Below are 6000 nucleotides of genomic sequence, written 5' to 3'. Positions count from 1 at the left end.
AGTATGTGCTTGGAGTTCTGTGCTCTAAAGTTTTGGGATGTTATCCTTGCTGCACATGGCGTTGTAAGACGACAGCGTGAATAAATTGTATAGGGCATTGTGCTCTAAGTCTTTGGGTTGTTACCCTTACTGCATGACGCGTGGTAAGCTGACAGTATGAACAAATACCATAGGTATGATATTTATTTTTATGATTATGCGAGGTTTTTACAAACCCGTCCTGGTTATGGACTATTCGGTCACCAGTGGATTTTATATGGGGCATTATGACCCGCCCTGGGGTAAACCGCCAGGGCACCTGTTATCTGCTTATGTGCAGGAAAAATGATAAACATGGTCTGCGTAATTGATGACATTATAAGCATAAGTTACAGATCTTCAAATAACGGATCGACATTTCATAAGTGTTATGCAAATAAACACGCATGATGGCGTGGCAGATCATGTTTTATTTTCCAACTAGCCTATTACAAGGCATCATGTGGCCGCGAAAGAATAAGTGTTTTTGGTACACACAACATCCAAATGCTATGACTGGTAAACCGGCTCATGAATTGAGACTTCTAGTCTTGGCGGGTCGAGGCCACCGGGTCATCCTGCACTACTTCTTCTTCTTCTTCTTCTTCTTCTTCTTCTTCTTCTTCTTCCTTCATCGTATGGAAGTCAGAGGTGGCCCAATTGATTCCAGTTAAAGCCTTGAACACTGCCTCGTCATCAATAAGTGTTGACGGGTCGATATCAGGGGCATAGGTGTGCTTACGAATTAGCGGAATAAGTTTCTGGGCCTCATGAACCGATGCCTTCACTTTCTTGTTTTTAGCATCATAAGCCGCCTGGTATTGGAACAGACCCGTTTCTTCAGCCAGCTTACTTGCTAATGGACGCATTGCTCTTACTATTTGGGCAAAGTTAGCAGCACTGAAGGTAGACCTGTCTTCTTTGACGTTTGGGCATCCACGGGCTAATTCTTCTGGATCAAGATCTGCTTGCTAGGCCTTTACCCGGCTCAGGGCGGTCATGGCGTCGGCTCTTGGCACTGACAGCTTCAGATCATCAAGCCTATAGGGTATCACTGACAGTTTCTCCAATACTTCTTTGATGAGTGAAGGAGGTTGCTTCTTATGTGTACCAGCACAGATGACTTGTTGCGCGCCCGTGTATAATTGCTCCACCAAAGTGTATGCAGCTTTGAGCTTTGTGCGCATATCTTGACCAAGGTTGGAGGTTCTGGGGCCTGCATCAGCAAATAACATTGATAAGCCGGAGGAGGTATATATTTATTATGAAATAATGATTAAAGTACGGTGATGAATACCAAAGATGGCAGCCTTCATGTGGTTAATTTGGCGCTTTAAGCCGGACAACTCCCCGGTCACCGGCTTGAGGGCAGATTCAGCCTCTTCTGCTCTCTTCACCAAGGCTGCTTTCTCAGTGTCCCAGCCATTCCTATCAGCTTTGAACTCTTTCTTCAGTTTCTCCATCTCTTCCAAGGCAGTTTTTAATTCTGTCTAGGCCTTGGAAGTGGCAGATTGCTGAGTGGAGATGTTCTGACAGAGATCAGCGACTTGGGATTCTTTCATATTTAGCTCAGCCTGCAAAGTGCAATGGACAGGTCATATTATGATTTCAATTCTTGAAGCCCCAAGCATAATACAAGTATTTCACTTGGCACTTGGGGGCTAATGACAATTGCTCATTTTTGACGACAATTCTATGATGACTCGGCTATGCTGCTATGATTATAGCCGACTCATGGGAGCTACATACTTGGCTTTTATTCACAACTATGATAATAAGTCCCGGCTTATACATGCTGGTTAAGCCAGCCCTTGGGGGCTACAGGTGCAAATTTGCTTATTGCCAGTTCAAGCCCTGGATTTAGCTATGCAATTTAGGCTAGCCCCTATGAGCTATATATGTGAAGTTAAAAGCTATATTTTGAAGACCCGACCTTGGCTATGCCGCTTAAGACGGCCCTTGGGGGCTACTTGTTGACTCTGCAGCTTTAAACAGACTATGACATGGATATCAAGTTCGACAAGAATGTTTAAAGTCTACAACATATTCAAGTTTATCATATCCAGTAGACTTGGCGGCTGACACATATATATGGAGAGGATGATAATGTTTACCTCAAAGCGCTCCTTCATCAGGTTGACCAGGCCAGCTTCAAAATCACGGCTGGTGTGAAGGCGGTCTAAATAACCGGAGTGAATCTCCTGGGCGTTGAACTAGCCATAGCTTTCCAAGTCCACCTTCCACTTGCCTTTATCAACAGCAGCAAATTCTTCTTTGCCACTATGCTTGGATAAAGCAGTAGGATTTCCCGGCACCGTATAACCAAGCCCAGTAATGATGACATCATCAGCCTTCTCTTCAATAGGCTTGATGGGGCTTGGCGGTTTAGTGGTGGACGGCTCAAGGTCCATATGGTCTATGGTGACATCATGCTCTTCTGGTGGCGGGTCATCAATGGTGGCCTTAGTAGTTTGATGAGAGGTTTCTGGCAATTGCTTCTCTGGCTCAGAAGGGTTGGAATCTTCAGCCAGTTTATTTATTTTTGCTTTCTTGCTGGGCTTGGCCACGCCACCGAAAATAGAAATACAAAGATGTCAGCATATCAATCAGCATGAAATTTCAAGTGGTTGAATATTTCTTACCCATGAGCAACTTTAAAAACCAGAAGCTGAGTTCCAGTTGACTTGTCGGAAGAGGAGTGAGATGTTCCCTGATAGTTTGAGTCGGATGGGTTAAGTGGTTGACGCATAAGACCTGCTTTTGGATAAAGTAGTGAAGTTTGTGGCACCTCGTTTCGGCGTTTTCGAGGGACAGACGTGTTGGGTAAGCCGGAGGAGAGTGTTCCTCCACTATTCTGGGTCTGTCGACGAGCCACGTGCTGTTTGTTGGGGATGTAACTATTGGGTTAACCCACCCAGGAGGGACCGGGTTAATCCACGGTGGTCTATTAAGACAAAGCCCATAAAGACACTGAAGATAGCGGTTCACTATGAAGATTCGTTAAAAGGCTCATGAAAGCACAAGTGCTCCCTAGGTGGTTTTGATAATTGATGACAACATATCTCTTGTTGGACTAACATTTCTATCTAGCATGTTTCAGATAAGTTCAACAATGGAGTGGCATGGACTAAAGGTTGTGGGAACTCCTTCAAGATGCTAAGGACAAAGGATTGGCTAAAGCTTCAAGCTCAAGACTCTTCATTTTACATTCTAGTGATCCAAGATCACATTGAGTCTTTAGGAAAAGCCAATACTATCAAGGAGGGATGAGGTGTTGCTTAATGAGCCTCTTGCTTCATGTGCTTAGTGATATGCTCCAAAATCCTCAACCACTTTCCCATATCCACAAATGACCTAAACCCTAAGCCAAACTCGGTCATACCGATTCTTTCTATCCGGCGCCACCGAGTTTTACATGTCATTAGCCACTGCCAAACCCTAGCAATTCAGTTCTACCGATAGGGATCTCGGTCTCACCGAGATGGGATTGCAAACTCTCTGTTTCCCTTTCATAACTTTTCGGTCTCGCCGAAAGAGCGGATCGGTCCCAGCGAGATTGCAATGTAAATTCAGTGTTTCCTTTTTGTAACTTTTCGGTCTCACCGAAAGAGCAAATCGGTCCCACCGAGTTTGCCTGACCAACTCTCTGGTTAGCTAATTACCAAAATCGGTCTCACCGAGTTTGTGTAATCGGTCTCACCGAGATTACGTTATGCCCAAACCCTAACCATATCGGTTCTACCGAGTTGCATGTCAGTCCCACCGAAAATCTCTAACGGTCACTAGGTTTACCTTTTCGGTCCGACCGAGTTTGTTGATTCGGTCCCACCGAGATTGGAAAACTGTGTGTAACAGTTGGATTTTGTGTGGAGGCTATATATATACCCCTCCACCTCCTCTTCATTCGTGGAGAGAGCCATCAGAACACATACACAATTCCAACTCATATGTTCTGAGAGAGAACCACCTACTCATGGGTTGAGACCAAGATATTCCATTCCTACCATATGAATCTTGATCTCTAGCCTTCCCCAAGTTGCTTTCCACTCAAATCTTCTTTCCACAAAATCCAAATCCTATGAGAGAGAGTTGAGTGTTGGGGAGACTATCATTTGAAGCACAAGAGCAAGGAGTTCATTACCTACACACCATTTGTTACTTCTTGGATAGTGGTGTCTCCTAGATTGGCTAGGTGTCACTTGGGAGCCTCCAACAAGATTGTGGAGTTGAACCAAGGAGTTTGTAAGGGCAAGGAGATCGCCTACTTCATGAAGATCTACCGCTAGTGAGGCAAGTCCTTCGTGGGCGATGGCCATGGTGGGATAGACAAGGTTGCTACTTCGTGGACCCTTTGTGGGTGGTTGCTTCTTCGTGGACCCTTCGTGGGTGGAGCCCTCCGTGGACTCGCGCAACCGTTACCCTTTGTGGGTGGAGCCCTCCGTGGATTCGCGCAACCGTTACCCTTCGTGGGTTGAAGTCTCCATCAACGTGGATGTAGGATAGCACCACCTATCCGAACCACGGGAAAAACATCCGTGTCTCCAATTGCGTTTGAATTCTCCAAACCCTTCCCCTTACATTCTTGCAAGTTGCATGCTTTACATTCCGCTGCTCATATACTCTTTGCATGCTTGCTTGATATGTATTGTGTATGTTGAAATTGTGCCTAAAACTCCACTCAAACCAAAAAGGCTTAAAAATTGCAACTTTAGCACTAAGTGTCTAATCATCCCCCCTCTAGACACATCTACTTCTAGATCCTACAAGTGGTATCAGAGCTTTGGTCTCCATTGCCTTGGTTTAATCACCATTGGAGGAAGATGGATGTGTCTACTTTAGGTAGTCTTAGACATAGAGTGCCTATTCTTGATGGAGAGTATTTTCACGAGTGGAAAAATGAGATGCTTATAATCTTCAATCAATATCATTTGAACAAGTATATTGCTAGTCGTTGTGCACCTCATATTGATCCGTTGCATCCTACACTAGATGAAGATATTGACATGATTCGCAATCTTAGAACTATTGAGCTCATCATTAGAGGATTGCCCAAAAATTTGATTGCTAGTTTTCTTACTCTTAATTGTGCCTATACTATATGGAAATTTCTTGAGGAACGATTTCCCGATCATTCCTTGAAAACTTTGGATGAAATTCTCCATAAATCTATTGCCTTGAGTAAGATGAACTCTAGTGATCCTAGTTTTGGTAATTGTCTATTGGAACTTACCAATCTTAAGCATGCTAAAGGAGATGTTGGAATCATTAGTGATATCATATTCGAAGCTATAAGAATTAATGAAAGTGACCAACTTTGATGATCATTTATCTAATGAATTACCCTCTCTAGGAAATGATGAGTCACAAGATCATGATGAACATGGATACTATGATGATGATGATGATGATAGTGACTTTGATCTTGATGATGCAATGAGACATTTTGGTCTTATGGCAAATCTTCGGGATATGAATCAGGAGGAAAGGAATGGGTTCTTGATAGTGGATGTACTGATCATATGACCGAAGATGAAGAGATGTTTCGTGAGCTTGCTGAAAATGACGGCCCTCAAAAATATGTCACCTTTGGTGATAATTCAAAGGGTAAAGTGGTTGGCCTTGGTAAGGTGGCCATCTCACATGATAGTTCCATTCAAAATGTCATGCTCATTGAATCTCTCGGCTACAACTTACTTTCAGTATCTAGACTTGCTGATTTCGGTTTGAATGTCCTATTTACTGAGGTAGATTGCCAAGTATTTCGTCGAGACAATCATAAAATGGTCTTTACCGGTATGCGTAGAGGTGATCTTTACATTGTCGATTTCTCTAAAAAGGCACAACCTAAAACTTGCTTTGTTGCTAAATCCTCAAAAGGTTGGTTGTGGCATAGATGACTAGGTCACGTTGGCATGAGAAACCTTGACAAGCTTATTAAAGGAGATCATATCCTTGGAGTTAACGATGTCATATTTGATAAGG

This window comes from Triticum aestivum, chromosome 4A (genome assembly GCF_018294505.1).
Source record: "Triticum aestivum cultivar Chinese Spring chromosome 4A, IWGSC CS RefSeq v2.1, whole genome shotgun sequence".
Lineage (NCBI taxonomy): Eukaryota > Viridiplantae > Streptophyta > Magnoliopsida > Poales > Poaceae > Triticum > Triticum aestivum.
This window is presented reverse-complemented; position numbering follows the sequence as displayed.